Here is a 14,494-nt window from a genome sequence, read left to right as displayed (position 1 = left end):
TGTGTTAAGTGAATGAATGGGAGAGCGTGAGGCAGATTAGAATGGGTGATTTTCTTTCTTTGCCGGGAATTCACATTTGACCAAGCGCCCTTTTGGATACTAGGCACGATGCTGGGCACTATAGGGGTGAGGAGTGAGGGGAGGACACAGATGATGAATATGTGCTTTGACCTCCCAGGAGCGCTCAGCACCCGGAGGAGGTGGAACTCATCTTTCCCTTTCCTCCTCCCCAATGAACCAGTTCTCCACTGATCCTACACGCTTTCTTGCCTCTCCCACGCTAAACCCGGTCACGCGGGGCCTGAGGGAGAAGGACCCAGGCATCTCCCTTCCCCGCATGCAGCGCGGCAGGTCCTGCCCCTCCCGGCCGCCCACGCAACCCCAGCCGCGGCCAGAGCCGGGCGCCCACCGCCCCCCACGCCCTGGGCGCGAGCCCGCGAAAGACTCTGCTCGCTCTGGCCTCGGAGCCGCTCCCCTCCCTGGCACCAGGGGGCGCTGCCGCCCCACGGCCGTCGCCATGGTCACCGCTGGCGGCGGAGTGGGGTTTACGTAAAGGACGCAGCGTCCCCCGGGGGGCGGAGGCGGCCTTCGCGCCGGCGCCGGCGCCCTGCGGAAGCGGCGTTAGTGAATTGGGGCCTTGGGGAGCCCAGGATGGAGGTGGCGGTCGCGGCGGCGGCGGCGGCGGCGGCGGGCCGAGCCCTGCGGCGGGCTGGAGGTACGGGGAAAGGCAGGAGCCGCGGGCCGGGCCCCGGGCGCGGGCGCGGTGCGAGCGGCGCGGCAGCTGGGCAGTGTCCAGGGCGCGCGGTGGCCCGCCCGATGGGTCTGCAGGCGGAGGTGCGGCTGCCACTCGAGCCCGTGGCAGGTGTGAGATCCGTGGAGCCCCTGGCACTGGCGTGGGTATGGTGACACCCGTGGCGCGGGCGTGGGCAGCATAGGTCTGGCACAGGCAGCGTGGTTTTACTGTCACGGGTGTCAGAAGACTCACCCCCACCTTGGTGTGGTGGTGGCTGCCCAGGTGTGAGGCGGGTGCAGCCCTCTGTGCAGGTAGGGGTTGGGCACAGCATTCGGACTGGTTCTAGGGTGGCGGTGGCCGGCTCGTGGGCGCATGGTGGTGCCCCTGGCATGGGTGGTGAGGAAGTGCTGTCATTAGTAAGGTGTTGGATGGTTCTGGCCTTGACATGGTCTGGAGCAGTGGCATCCAGGGCTTGAAGAATCGGTGTCCTCATCATGGCAGGAGTTCCTGGCATGACTGTGAGAAATGGCAATGGCCCAGCGTGATGCCCGGGGCAGCCTGGCCCTGTGAGGGGAGAATCCATGGCCCTCAGACCCTGGTGGATGGGAAGGGTAAACGCCCATCCTCCCACTCTGGTGATGATGAGGGGCATGGCCTCTGTCACAGGGGCCACTGTCACACTTTTAATATCTGTTGTGTACACTGGACTGAGGAAAGCAGAAGCTGGGAGAAGGTTGGTGTCCTTTCTAATGGACAGGAAAGAGAGATGCCAGGTGATGCTTCTAGTATGAGGACCCTGATGGTGACCCAGACAGAGACCTGTCCAGGTACTGGCGTTGTCCTGGGCTCTTGAATTCATCCAGCTTTGGGGAGGAGGGGAGAGGTGGCTTGTTCTCAGCTCTGCTCGCTGTCCCTGAACTTGTGTCCTGAGACATGTGCAGGGCCGCGAGGTGGGTCATGTCTTTGGGCCAGGGGAGGTGCGGTGCTCTGGCCATCTGTAGTCCCCGGGCCCTGCCTTTTCCTTGAGTTGATGGTTCTCCCCTCAGAGTCTGGGAGTTGCCTCTCTTCTTTGATAATGGGAAGCCTTTGGGTCTAGAGGATCATTAGGGGGATGTTCTAAAGATGAGTCTACAGCCACCAGGAGTGTGCTAGGCTGGCGTCTGGCCTCACGAGCCCTTTGGAAAGCTTTGGGTGAGGGGCCCACTCAGCGTCACATGTGCTCTACTTCATAGAGGGGCAATTTACAGACCCCCCAGAGAAGTCTTAGGATGTGGGGGAAATTGTTAGGTCTTTGTGGATCTCTTGGGGAAGTGGAATCGGAGGATAGAAGAATAAATGAGGCTGGGCCTGGGGAAGGCCATTAGGAGTCCAGAAAGAAAAACTGAGGGTGTGGGAGACTAGGGTGGGGGTGGCAGCTCATTTGCTAAACTAGGTGCTTAGGGATGCTGCTGAGGTTCCTTAAAGCTGGAGTGTTGTCCCATGCATTTGGAACCAGAAAACGTGAATTCCAGTCTTGCCCATGTGACCTTGAGCAGGTGACTTTACCTCTCAGAGCCACATCAGAAGATAGCCACAGAGGAGGACTGGTGGTGCATGTGGAAACCCTTTGTGAAAAGCTGTACAAAGGTTGGGGATTATCACCAGGTAAAGAGACCAGGACAGGAGGCGAGAGGAAATGGAGGCATGGAATGTGATTGGGGAGGAAGGCCGCCGGAAGGTCTAGGGCCTGTCATAGGGAATTAGAGGCCGTGAGTGTAAAGGCTCCTGGTGGGGAAAAGTGGGATCTGTTGACATTGTGAGTCAGCTGCTGAGCTGGAACCAGGCCCCAGGTCTCCCGAGGATGGTCCCCAGCATGGCCGCAGCAACTGTAGAGTCCGGCAGGAGGGGCCCAAGCAAGAGGGGGCCCTTCGCTGAGGCTGCAGACATGTTCCTGGCTGTGCAGGGCTGGGAGGTGGCGGTGGCTTACAGATCAGGGGTACCTGTGTGGGAAGGAGACTTGGAAGTGTGTGTGTTTTCTCTTGAGAATTTCCTCTGGCTCTGGGTTCAGAGGATGCGGGTAGGGAGCAGCCGTATCAGCTTTTTGGGGGCTGTGGCATATATAGGGCTGGGTGGTCTGTGAGGTCTGAGGTCCCATGAGGTTGAAGATGGATGGCAGGAGGCTGGGGCCCATGGAGGATGCACTTGGATATGTGGGGCAAGAAGAGGGCAACGGACACCCTCAGAGAGGTCCTCTGAGGGTAGATAGGTGTAGTAGGAATTCCCCAGGATGTGGGCCCCCTTCTGTCTAAAGGGCCTTCCCAGGTGGAGAAGATGAGGGTGGCTGCCAATTGCTTTGCTTTCTGCCAGTGAGGCCTAGTTCCTAATAATGGTCAGCAGAGCCTGAATTACATACCCCACAGCTAGAAGCCTTTGCACGGGAAGATCTGTTTCTGGTGAACCCAGGCCCACTTCTGCAGCATTCCATGTGGGCGTCTGTCTTAGCCAGCAATTCATTGCACAAGCTTGGTCCCCGAGGCAGAAAGTTTTTGCCCTGCATCCATGCTGCAGTGTACAGCCACGTGGGGTGAAGGAGGACACGGCCCTGCCAGGCCCAGGGTGGTGAGCTGACTTTTCCAAGCCGAGGCACTTGCCCTGCCCAAGGCCATGCCACCTGAACACTGCCTGGCTCAGCAAGATCTCCCTCGGCTGCTTGTTCCCGGGTTGGCTCAAGGTGCCTGAGGCCTGTCCCACACGCTCCCTGCAGCCCCTTTTCGCTGCCTCCCCATGAGTTACCAGCACTTCAGCTCCTGCTTGGAAAGCAGTCCATAAAGAGGGAGCCTCAGGCCTCCCTGATGTGAATATTCAGCATTCGCGTCCCCTCAGCTCACCCTCCACACCTCCGCCTGTTTGTTCTGATTTGCAGCTCAGCCTTATGTTTTTGGGCTCCAGGAGCCCTTTGCAGCCACCCCTTGCCATCTGCTTGGGATGCTGGGACTCTGCATAGCCGAGCTGGGTGGCGGGCGGGGCAGATCAGAGACGCCGACCGGAGGAGTTGGCCTCTGTTTCCCAAAAGCAGAGCAGAGCTTTCTTCGGAGGTTGCAGGCCTTGGGGAGCCCAGCCAGGTCACCGCCACCCCCTGTTGTGGTGCTGATTTGAAGCAAATTCCAGCTGGGGCAGGTGGCGGTAGCATCGGAGCGGCCATTGAGGTGCAAGTGGCTCTCTGGAGCTACGCTGTTTTTCAGATCTGGTCCTCAGTCCTCTTCCCATTTCTTTGTCCATGTTTCTCCAAAAGTTGCTTAACTCAGCTCTTGGCAACCTTTCCTTCCTCAGCTGCCTCATAAATCATGGTGCCCAGTTGCTCAGCTTCAGGGGTGCCAGGGAATCGGGCATCTCTGGACAGAGGCTTCTGGGCCAGAGCTGAGAGCACCAGGCCAGCCAGCCACAGCTGAAGGCATGGCCTATTGGTGGAGCCACCTTTCCCTCGGCCCGTCTCCCGGGGCCTAGAAGGACAGCTCTGGGTGTAATCACCTGTTGGCCCAGCACTCCATCTGTGTTCAGTTTCTCCCTGGAATAGCTTTGCATTATACTCTACCGGAGTGGGCAAGTGGCGCTGGGGGAAGTATCAATGAGCATGCGGTCAGAGGATGATAAATCTTTTAGAACAGTGGAGCCTAGGACATTGTGGGATGTGGTTACCTCCCCAGTGGGCAGAGCTGAAGACTGCTTATCTTGATTTTCCTTTTTCCTTTCTGATACTGACTTTGGCTGGGCTGGATCTCTCTGGGTGGACGGGGGACTGGGTGTGCAGGTGAGGAGGACCCAGGAAACTGCCTTCCCAATGGGAACCTCTTAGCTACTGAAGGGTCAGGGGAGGGGGACCAGGGAGGTGATGTGGAGGGGAGTAGTGTGGCCAAGGGAAAGGGCGTCGGGCAGGGATGCCCAAGTCCTCCACAGGATCAAGGTGGGGAGACCAAGGGTGGAGCCGATCCCGCTGCAGGGCTGCCCAGGGATTGCATGTATGCAAAGCCGCGTGTGCCGGTAAGCCAGCGTTTCCGTGGGAAGTGAGGGCTGAGGGGGTGTGGAGCGCCTGGTGGCGTGGGAACTTGTGGGCTTCTGTGTCTGGCTGGCCCAGTGTCAGTGGGTGTGTGCAGTGGGGTCTTGCCGGGCTCCACGAAGCAGGAGAGAACAGTGGGAGTAGTGGGTAGGTCTCCTTCCAGCTCCAGGAGGGTGAGTTTAACATCTCCGCGTGATCTTACAAGAAGAGCCTCTCTGCTTTCTCAGTTTTCCTTAGAAGGAAGCCAGGGCTGGGGGTGTGGCTCTCTGATGCCCATATGTGCTCGCACACGCCTGCTTCCACCTCTTCCCCAAGCCCACTGGGAAGTCACCCGGGGACAGTCTACCTGGGTGACAGAGGAGAGCAATATAGCCCATGGGCCTGACAACTTGAGACTCTGGAGTCAAACAGACCCGAGTTTGAATTCTGGTACCTCTCTACACCTCAGTTTCCTCATCTGTAAGGTGGGGACAGTAAAACCTCCCACCAGGTGGTTGTAAGAATCCCACACAGATGGCTGGTCAGTGGACAGACCCTGATAGAGGCAAACACACTCAGTAAATGTTTTGTTCCTGCTGTCAAGATCTTTTCCATAGAAAAAATGGTTACATCATGATCTGCATACACTGGCACCAGGAAAGATGTAATAGGTCATGTCCCTTTTCTTGATAAGGAGAAATTAGCTCCACCTTGCCCTTGGCATGGATGGAATCTGGTGTATCTGTCAGCAGAATCATACACAAGATAAAGTTTGGTGCCTGGGGAATGTTTCCACTCTGATTGAGTTGATAGTGATTTCTTGAACATCTACTGAAGGTTGGGGTCAGTGAGGGCCATGGAGATGAATTGGACATACCAGAGCCTACAAGGTATAAATTCTGGTGTTCACAATCTGTTGAGAAGATAAAAGATGGACATAGAGGTCTACGCTGTAATTTCAAGAGGTAGGTGCTACCAGGGGTCAAAGGAGAGAGAGTAACTCAAACCAGGGAGATCAGGGGAGACTTAAGTAGCAATGGCCTTTCACCTGGGCCATCCAGGTGATTGTAGAGGAAACAGCAGCAACAGGGGACGTGGCTGGGAAAGCGAGTTGCCATGGTCTGGTATGACTGTAGTGTGCAGGAAACGTAAGCGATGAAAGGTTGAAAAGTGAGCATGGGCGGTCACTAAAGTGTTCTGAACAAGAGTGTGTGCCGGGAAGAGCTGGCTGGGAGCAGGTGCCAGGGGGCCTGGGGAACAGGAGAGGGGAGACCAGCTGGCAACTAGGGCAGGTGCCAGGTTGGAGGGCTTGAACCTGGGCAGTGGCTGCCCTGGGTTGGGGAGGGGCGGGAGGGGGAGAGGCCAACCTGATTGATCACGGAGACGGGTGGAAGCCATGAGGTTTGTCACTTTGGTCAGTAAGAGGTGGGGCGTCGAAATCCCAGCCTCAGATGCGGCTCCCACACTTGACTTTCAGCTGTTTTGACTCCGGTGGTTTCCAGGCTGGAGTGTGAGCAGGAGGTTGTCACGATCCCCTGAAGGGGGCTGTTCTAGTCCCTGAGGACCGACCAAGGGGGTTCCAGTATTCTTAGCGCTTATTTCCAGGTGTTTGATCATATTCTCAGCAAATTACCCCTAGAAATTTCGCCTGCCTGAGTTCGGCCCAGGAGGTTACTATTCTGGGAATTTTCATCAAAATCCTCTCGGTGTTTGAAAGTTCTCTGAGCTGGGGTCGGGGGTGGGGTGGGGGTGCTGGGGGGAGGAGGGGAGCAGGGCATATCTTCACCTGTGTTTTGGGAGTTGCTCCTGGCTGCAGAGGCTGCTGGCCGGGGCTGGGGCAGGTGGGCCATACGTGAGGCAGGACACTGCCTCTAATTCATCCCAAAGAGGCCCCTTATCGTTACCTCTCCTGGAGCCATTTAATTAATTTATGATTGATGTTCCTGGACTTAGTTGAGGTTAATTTATTATTGATGTCCCTTCGTTATATACATCCACCCTGCACCTCCCAGCACATGGCTGCTTCCGCTGCCAGCTGCACAGTGGGGTGAGCTCTGTGGGGCTGCTGGCCCTACCCCTACCCCAGGGACTGAGCCCTGCACTTGGCTTTTGCCAAAGCCCTGCAGATTTGAGGGTCAGGAAGCCTCAGGGCCTCTGTCTCCGGCATCTTTGCTCAGCCACAAAGTAACAGTAATAATAACAATAGTTTCCATTCTGTAAAGCAGGGAACTAAACCTGGCACAACATATAGTATAGAGAGGATCTCATTTATTTCTTGTGATAGGTACTCCCTCCACTCCCCCACCCATCTACCCGAGTCTTACAGGAGGTGCAGAGAGGGTGAGTTACCTACCCAAGGACACACAGCAAGTAGGTGGGGGGCCAGGGTTTGAAGCCAAGACCCTACTCTCCTCTCTGAGCCTTGCTTCTCCTTCAGGCCCACATGGCCCCCTCCCCCGTGACGCCTTTCTTCCTGCCCCACTGCACCCTGGGACTGTCCTGTCTGTCATGATCAGGTGGCCAAGCGCTGGCGCCCCTCTGAGCGCATGTTGTTAAATGTTCGTGGCTTGTTCCCCTTGCTAATCCATGTCCTCATTGAAGACTAACAATGACGGCAAAGAGCACTTACTGAGCACACACGCCAGGCGCCATGCTAAGCACTTTTCATGCGTTAGCTCGTTTAATCCCCATAACCACCCGCGAGGCAGGTGGTATTAACCTGTTTTATAGGTGAGGTTAAATGTGCTCTAGGCACTCAGCTGATAGATGGCAGGGCATCCTGGGCTCCAGCAGCCTTGAGATACAGAGTGATGGTCTCATTCTCCCTGTAATTCTCTTCTCTCTCCAGCTCCTCTGGCCTGTTTATCAGATATCTGTATATTTATCCAACAGCCTCAAACCTTTTGCATGTCTGGCCTGAAGTCAAACCTTCTGTGTCAAGCCTCCTCCTTTGCCATGGGGACCAGGAGTCCCCACTCCTGGGATTCTGGTTTGGGTGATTTTAGTGAGACAGCAAGGCAGGTGAAGGGTGTCGGGCCTGGATTCTGCCCCCGGCTCTGCTGGGAAACTTCAGATGAATCAGTCAGTCTTCCTGAGCTTCAGTTGCCCCATTTGTATAATAGCAACAGTGATATTTACTCTCTCTCCTGCATTGGCTGTTCCTGTGCTTAGAGGCGATGCTGGATGGGAAAGCGACAAGGCTGATCATGGGTTAGAATTGCTTGTGTGTGAGAGTCAAAGATTTAGGAGCTGGCATGAAGGCCAGGAATGCTTAAGGCCAGGCCAGGGCCTCTGCCCCCACCCTCTAAGCTGCCCAGTTGGGCTAGTGAATTCCATGGTTTGTCAGGTGGCAAGGCCTTGCTCAAGGACTCTGATCAGCTAGCCACTGGACAGGAGGTCCTTAGAGGGGGGACAGGCCCCAGTCTAGTGTCCCTTGAAGGCCACCCCTGCTGCTCTGGGGCCTCGGATTGTGTAGGAGCACAGGGGGCCCGCCTGGAGTTCTGGGCCTCCCCCACCCCTCTTGTCTCCCACATGCCTGGGCAGCCTGACTAGGTGGATTCAGGCAGGGTTTGGTGAGGAAGGGGGAGGGTTCACCACACAGCCGCCAGAACCTCTCCTCACCCCTCAAAATATGCGGAAAGCCTAGTGAAGAGGTGAGCCCTGCGTCTGTCTGTTCCGGAAAGCGGTGAGACTGTCAGCCTCTCGATGGCAGGCTTCCCAGGGCGTTGGCTAGAAACCCTCTGCTTTCTCATCGGCTTTACTCGAGCACAGTTTCTGCACCAGGCTGGGCCTGGGGAGCCCAGTGTGTACTTCCCGGGTTCCCCCTACCCTGGGCCCCGAAGGGGAGTGTGGAGGCCTCAGACTGTGGGTAGGGGTGAGGCCCGCCTGGTATGGCTGTTGGAAATCTGTGGCCGGGTTGCAGTGAGGTGACGGCTTGTTTCACTTCCCAAGTTTCCGCCCTCCGCTGGCGGGGATTACAGCAGGCTCCCGCTTCATCCAAGCTCCGGGGCTGCCCCAGGACTGCCGCCCCGCTGCAGTGTCAGGCTGGCTGCAGCACCTCCGCGCAGCCCTGGGCCCAGCAGCTGAGGGGACTGTCCTGGCCCCTGCAGCCTTGCCAGATGTGCTGCCTCCAGCTTGGCTCTGCCTGCTCGCCTGCTCAGGACTGCCTCGGCTCCCAGACCACGCCGCCTGTTCATTCCTCCAGTCACCCACTTCTGATTCTCTCTTTAAATTCAGCCTAACATAGGCCTGTGAACGTGGGCTTTAGCATAAAGACGGAGCTCCGTTTGAGTCCACTTCTACTTGGGCGTGTCACTTAACCTCTCTGAGCCTCAATTTCCTCATCTCTAAAATAAAGGACCTAGTAGAAAAAGGCACACTGGGCAACTGTTGGGAGCTAATGAGATGCCACCTCGGAAGTTCCACCCAGTGCCAAGAGCATTGGAGGTAATAAATGTCACCTGTTGTTATCACCAGTGCCTGTTCCTTCTGCTCTTCTATCCACCCAGACGGTGCTAAGTTGAGAGGACCCTCCCTTTCCTGAGGATGCATTCCTGCAGCCAGGCAACCCTGGCACCACCTGGCCCTTCTAGGCTGCTTCTCAGAGCTGGCAGTGTCCCACCGTCCCTCTGGCATCTGACCCTGTTCCCACCCCAACCCTCTCCAAGGTGGCCTTTCCCCCTTTCTTTCCTCTCCTAATTTGGTTTCCTTCCCTTTAGCACCTCTTCCATGTGGCTGCCCTTTGTTTGTCCACCTTTTCCTCCCCTGAGACCTTTAGGGGAAGCCAGTGTCTTTTCTCAGAGACTCTCTGACCGCCTGTGCCAAGCAGTGGCCCCTCAGGCCCTCCCATTCCCCTGGGCTGTAGGAATGATGGCCGATGGGTCAGACTGTGCCTCTCAAGCATGGGGGTCACGACTTGGCCTGACAGCTAAGAACACTGGCCACCTTGACAAGTCCAGAATCCCACCCGGTCCTCTCCAGTGTGGGAGCCTGTCGGTTGGGGCAGCCTCTCTTGGAGACTCGACAAGGAGGCCAGCTTGTGGGGCCACAGAGCCCCACCTGAGGCTGGAGTTTCCTGTCACAGCAAACCCTCCTTGATCTTAGGGACGTGTAGAAGGAAAAGGCCAGAGTCAACCCCGGTATCCAGAAAAACTGGCCGCATCTGGAGTCTCTTTCCTCCTGGGAAGACAAGGAATTTTTCTCAAGAGGTGATTTCAGCTTCATACCTTTGAAAGAACTTGGTCTTCCGCCGACCCTGTTCCTGGGCCTGGGGCCAGACTGCGGAGCACAGAATAGTTCTGCCGCTTGTAACCTCCTGTCCACCCATTCTCAGGGATACTTGTCAACAGCTACTGCGTGCTAAGTTCTGTGCCCGGAGCTGGGAATTGGAAGAGGAAAGTCACCACCTCGTCCTCAGGGTGTCCTCAGGTTTGGGACTGACACCTAAACAGACAAACAGAATAACAGCAACAATAGCAAAGCCTTCCTGGAGAGTCCTCTCAGCCAGGCACCATCCTGAGGGCTCTGTGTGTGTAACAACTTAATGCAAAGAATAGTGATGATTCTTGGGCAGTGGGTGCCACTGCCCTGGGAGGGAGGCACATGTGTTTGACAGCTGAGGGACAAGTCGAGGATCTCAGTTTCCTTGGAGAATTGAAGGAACCTCCAGTATCTGCAGCTTGAGGCCATGTATCTGCAGCTGGCCAGCTGAGACCCCCATTAGTCTGGCTCCTGCTCTCGGGGTGTTCCTTCTTGCTCCACTACCTTGTGTTGAGTTCCGGGACCCCATGAGCCACAGGAGGGATTCGTTCCTACAGAAGGTAGGCCCCCATTGGCCCCCCTGGTGCTGAGAGGACCAGCCTCCCCCGCCCGGGAGTCTGGGTCATTCCCCACATGTGGGCCTGTCCGTGGCTCAGATCCGGCACCTCGCTGGCCTTGGCAGGCAATGCAGGAATCCTCTCGCCTCGCACGCCCCCTGCCAGCAGTGTTGAGCGGCTGCAGATTGTTCTCCTTGCTGCCTGCCTGCTCTACTGTACAGTTTAATAAATGGCTAATGGGCAGCCCCTGTTCCCCGGAGCCGCCTTCTTCATTTCTCAGCCCCTTTAGAGAGCCTGACCCCCCTCCTCGCCCCAGGTGAACCCCTTTCAGCAGGCTTCCGGCAGTGGTAACTAAGCCGGGCGCCCAGCCCACCACCTGCTCAGTACTTTATAAAAGTTTAACCTTAATGGTGTAATGAACTCCCATCACAAAGCAGCTGGAACAGTGCATCCTGGGATGTATAAATTATAGGAGCCCTCTGAAGTTGTAATTGGAAATGGCAGCAACTGGAAGGTTGAAAGGGGCCAGCCTCATTGGGCTGAGCACAGCTATTCTCTACTTCCTTTCAAAAGGCACACAGAACTGAGCCTGGCTGCGAAGAAAGGACGTCCTCAGACCAAACTGAGCTCCTGGTTCCTCCGCCCCAGTTCCCACTTCCTGCCCCCAACTGTGTCTGCAGAGCCTGCGGGCTTTGGAGGCGGGACCCCCACCCAGGCCTGGGCCGCAGCCGGAGTGGGCCCCAAGGGAAGGGACCCCGGTGTGGATGTGGCAGACGGGGTAGGATCAGGTCCGTTTCCTGGAGAGCCCCCAGAGCGGTTGGTCAGCCTTCCCCTGGTCTCTGAGGTCTTGTCTGTAAAGTGCAGAATTGGAGGCCACCTCTCACAGAGAGTTTGGGGATGGAATGGGAAACTGCAGGGAGTGTTATGATCTGGGTTAGGAGCTCACGCTCTGGAGCTAGACCATCTGGCTTTCTGTCTCAGCTCCTGCTAGTGGCCCTTGTGAGACCTTAAACGAGTCCTTTAACCTTGCAGCTGCAGAATCTCAGCTGTAAAATCAGGGGAGTAATTGACCTGCCTCTGAGGATTGTTAGGAGGATGACGGGGTTAAAGACTCAGCAAAGTGCTGCTTTATTGGGCACGCAGATCCCCTGGGGAGCTTGCCAGTGCAGATCCCTGGTGAGGCTGGTTGGGGCCCAGACCTGGTCCTCAGGACGTGGTTCATGGACCACACCTTGAGCGGCCAGGGCATGGTGTTCAACCCATAGGAAATGCTTCCTAAGTGCCAGCTGTGATTGCCCCTCCAGGCACAGTGTCCATTGCCTGCATCTGCCCAGCACCTGCACATGGTTCCCACATGGGCTTAGTTGAACACGCCTGAGTGTGGCCCATGAGTTGGCAGCAGCACCTGAAAACAGGTTAGAAAAGCAGAATCTCACTGCGCCCCACTGCCCGTACTGAATCAGAATCTCTGGAGAGGGGCCCAGGACTCTGCAGCTTAACCAGCTCAGATGCACTGCCTCTGCTCGCCTCTGGAGCAGGGCTCCTCTGGGTGCAGGGAAGTTAACCCTGGCATCAGAGTCTCGTGGGGTCAGCCATGGTGGGGCTTGCTCAACTCCAGGTTCCTGGGCCCTACCTCAGACCAACTACACAGAATTTCTGGATGGGGCCAGGAAATCTGCATTTACACATCTCCTCGCTGCTCATTCAAGTTTGAGAGTCAGTGGATGTCACCCACTGTCTGAGAGCTGTGGAGCAGGGCAGGACCCCCCCATGCCTCCCTCCCCTCCCACCTTCGCTTCTGCTGGGGGAGAATAAGCCCTAAATGGGAGACAGGAGCTGGGGGCTCCAGCACCTCATGCCTGGGGTCCGGGAGCTGCTCTGCCTTGGGCCCAGCGGTGGGGCTTTTCTCACAGCGAGAAGAGGAAAACAGCCTAATGGCCACCAGTAGGGAATGGGTTGTATAAATTCACATATGCCTTGCATGGATTGCTATACAGTGATGAGGGAAGATTGGGCTGGAAAAACGTTTAATGAAGAGAAATGTTCGCCTTCACTAGCTCAGTGAAAAAAAGTAGGTACAGATTGATCTCATATTTGGACGGGGAAAAAAGACTAGACAGATGTTGATAGGTAATACTTTTCCTAGATGGATCATGGATGATTGCTATTTTCTTTTTTTTCTTTCCCTTTCTCTCTCCCTCTCTTTTTTTGTTTCTGTTTTCTATGGAGAACGTGTATATTGTGATAAGAAGGGAAAAGTAGGCACAGCTAAACATGTCTGGTCCAGGGTCCTCCATCACAGGTCCCAGGACAGTGTTCCTCTTGCTCAGCCTTCACCTTGGTGTCCGTCGTCCCCAGGCTGTGCCTGGTGTTCCCCAGTCCTCTCCCACTTTTCCCTTTCCTCTCTGCTTTTGAGTCTTCCCTAGTGATGGCAGGGCATCTGCTCCACTTTGTATGAGAGGAAAGAGTGGGGAGGGAAGAGCCAAGGGATGGGAGGCGACCCTGGCTTGCAAGTCTCTGGGGCTGAGTTCAGTTTTCATCAGGGCATCACCTAGGAGCCTAAGCCTACATTCCAGAGTCTAGGCACATAGGATGGCTCTGGAAGTAATGGGTGAATGAATGGGACTTGGAATGCAGCCAATGACATAGCAAGGACCCATAGCTGTGTGACCTCAGGCACATCAGTGTACCTCTCTGGGCTTAGAGTCTTCATCTCTAAGATTCAGGGAGTCAGCAAATCTTGTACTCTTGATTTCCTCAGGCCCCTCCAGCTCTCAGCTCTGGTGAATCTCATACCTTCCCACTCCTGCTCCTTTGCCTGGTTTTCTAAGCAGTTTGTACTGTCCAGGAAGACCCCACCTGTCTACTGCAGCTGCCCAGTGAGATGGTGTGCAGAAGCAGCTGTTCAGGGCAGGGCACTCGAGGCAAGGGCAAAGGGAGGAGCGGGAGGAAGGGAGACCCATGATGCTGGGAAACGAGAGTAAGCCAGCTGCCAATAGCAGAGTACTTAAGGGCACCTGAGCATTTCTGGATCTGACATTGGCCTCCCAGGAACCCTTCGTAGCTTTTGTCCTGCCTGTGATCAGGTGTCACTTTTCATCATCTTCTGGCCAGAGCTGCCTTTATCCCAGTACCTCTTGCCTGGCTTTGTGGCTGAGACCCCGTTTCCATCAGGCCCCAGCGGCCGGAGTCTCTAGCCCTTTGAGCTGCTGTTTTCCAGTGAGTGGCTCAATGGGGTGAGGGAGTGGAAATCCATTCAAGCCATTTGTTTTAAAGACATTTCAGTAAACTCGTGGGATTTGTGGTCACTTCTTTTCGGTTTTCTTTCAAATAAATGGTTGGGTTTCTGGGTCTCCCCCACCACCAACTTCCCTGCCTGGCAGCAACCCAGAGGCAGGAATTGGGTGCTAACGATGGTGCTCCAGGAGGAGGAGGCAGGCCTCTGTGCTGGCTGGGGCTTAGCTCCTGCACAAGGTGCATTTGCCCAGAGGTTCTGGGAGGGTGTGTGTGGAGGGTAGGGGGGACAAGAATGAGTGAGCCTTGCTTCTCCCCTCACCTTTCTCCCAGGTGGTGAACTCCTGTTCAGCCGTCAGCACCGGCTACGAAGCCTTCTCTGTCTGCCTTGGGCTAAGCAGCAGTCCTTGCTGTGGGATTTCTGGCATCATAGCCCTGTACTCACTGACCTGCCTGTGGTTTTCCTCATCATTCTGCACTGCGAGCTGCTTGAGGTTGGGGCTTGTCCTTTTCATGTTCACAGCCCCAGAAGCTCCTTCTTAAGATGCTGCTGAGTGCATCTGAAGCTTCAGCTGGCAGGTCTGCTTTCCCGCCCTGGTCATGGAGCCCACCTGAGGCAGTGAGAGGGGCATGCTCAGAACATCACCCTCCCCTCACCTATGCGGAAAGTAGCCCTGCCTGGGCAGGTGTCAGGCTGGA

General features: G+C 56.1%; 1 protein-coding gene across 4 annotated transcripts in view; it reads left to right on the top strand.

The window, feature by feature from the left end:
* Window positions 1–556: 556 nt before the first annotated feature.
* DAGLA (diacylglycerol lipase alpha) overlaps window positions 557–14,494 on the top strand; it is a 60,823-nt gene continuing 46,885 nt past the window's right edge. For 2 of the 4 annotated variants that reach the window (XM_074371920.1, XM_074371916.1), the window contains exon 1: window positions 557–715. The gene's annotated coding sequence lies outside the window, so the exon portion shown is untranslated. Of the gene's footprint in view, window positions 716–14,128; window positions 14,375–14,494 lie in introns of all 4 variants that reach the window. The other 2 variants (XM_074371918.1, XM_074371919.1) reach the window with 2 other exon arrangements.

The sequence above is a fragment of the Camelus bactrianus genome, chromosome 10 (genome assembly GCF_048773025.1).
Source record: "Camelus bactrianus isolate YW-2024 breed Bactrian camel chromosome 10, ASM4877302v1, whole genome shotgun sequence".
Classification (NCBI taxonomy): domain Eukaryota; kingdom Metazoa; phylum Chordata; class Mammalia; order Artiodactyla; family Camelidae; genus Camelus; species Camelus bactrianus.
The sequence above is the reverse complement of the archived record's forward strand: the minus strand, read 5'-3'. Positions and strand labels throughout refer to the sequence as shown.